Below are 1,796 nucleotides of genomic sequence, written 5' to 3'. Positions count from 1 at the left end.
TTTAGAGCACTGGATTCCATTTTTCACACAAAATTTAATGCAAACACTTTGCTCCATTTTTTTCGAAAGAAGAAAATCGCCGAGCACACCAAACCCTTCTAAACTTTTACGCATCTGCCAGAAAAATAACACGAGCTATATAGTCAAAACCGTGAACATATGATCGGGACGAGTGTACCAACACAGCAAAACAAAAAATTTAAAACTTGAATATACGTAGCCCGCGAAAATTGAAAAGTCACCTTACTTTTTGAACACACCTCGTATATATATCGTAAAAACTTGATCATAAAATTAATCAATCTTGGTCGAATTTGATAATCTTTCATCTAGTTATGTGAAATTATGATTTAGTTTCAGGTTTAAGAATAAAATTTATTTTGAAGGCTTCGTAGCCTACTCTACAGGCACAACTCCTCGTATGGAAATTTTCACCAAGGTTTTGCCTGTCATCATCAAGCTGCCGCTCCTGTCTTCAGGCTGTGGACACTCAATGCTTTTTATTTGAACCGCATTAAAATAACCTCAAGGCCGGTTGAAGCTTTCCAACGGGTGATTGCTGGAAACAACAAACATGGTGGTTCGCACGTTGCGAGGGATTATGGGTTTGCGGGGTGTAAACAAAAGAAGCAACGCTGCAATATCTAGCGTACACTCCGAGTAGGATTAGACTTATAATACTTCAAGCTCGCCTGTTGGGATCTGAAATCTTGAGGGCACCACTAGCGGCAAAAGCAATATGGCCGGCGACAGTAGGTAGATGTCTCATGAGACTCATGTAAAAACATTGAAAATTAGTCCTAAACCTAAAAAATGAAAGTAACAATAACTCAAATTTGTGATTTCATGAAATCTACACCGGCATATAGAAACTTGGTAGAAGAAGAAAGAATTTTACATGCATGACACCTTCTATTCTGCGGAGAAGAGGTGGAAAATGAAACTTCAGTTTCTATTATTGCATTTTGTTTGCAAACTTCGAATTTAAAAACTCTTGTTGTCTTAATAATAAATTCTTTACTTTTTTCCCCTCATAAACATTTAAAATGTAATATGAACTATCACCATTTCAATGGAAAATTTAATTTATATTAGCTTTAAATGACAAATAAGCAGTAACTTTTTTACATTCTCATCAGAGAAGGTATTAGATTTGTGTAAAATTTGACACCACCAGTTTTTGTCAAATATTCACGTTTTGAGACCCGCTGAATCCGAAAAACAGGTTTTTACGGATGTGTCTGGCTGTCTGTATGTCTGCCTGTATGTATGTATGTCTGTGAACAAGATAACTTTTGAAAAAATTAATCTATTAGATTGCCTTTTGGTACACTCGTTTAGTGTCCTAAACTAAAGGTCAAGTTCGTTAGCCAGCCATTTTGGATAAAAATTCAAAAAGTTGGCATATAGTACTCATACTTCATAGTACTCAGAAAATCAAACAATTTACCTGCATGGCTTTTTTCTTTTAAAAGAAAATTATCAGAGTTAGAGCATTTTCAAAATAAAAAAAAACTAAAATAAACATTTTAAGCCAAAAAACGCATGATATAAAAAAAAGGCAAGAGTAGAAAAACTTAGTTTTTTGAAAGCCCTACAGGACTATGATAAAAACGTTTTTAATTTGGTCGAGAAGTTGAACACTCTAAATTTTATCATACCAATAATGATGAAAATTCCAAAAATACCATTTTTTGGTCAGACTATGCAAGATACGAAAAAAATGAAAAAGCTCAAATTGCGCGCCCTGGAAAGAACTGCAAATTAAGAATTAATCACTTTTCGTTGTAAGCTAC

The sequence above is a fragment of the Belonocnema kinseyi genome, chromosome 1 (genome assembly GCF_010883055.1).
Source record: "Belonocnema kinseyi isolate 2016_QV_RU_SX_M_011 chromosome 1, B_treatae_v1, whole genome shotgun sequence".
In the NCBI taxonomy this organism is placed as follows: domain Eukaryota; kingdom Metazoa; phylum Arthropoda; class Insecta; order Hymenoptera; family Cynipidae; genus Belonocnema; species Belonocnema kinseyi.
This window is presented reverse-complemented; position numbering follows the sequence as displayed.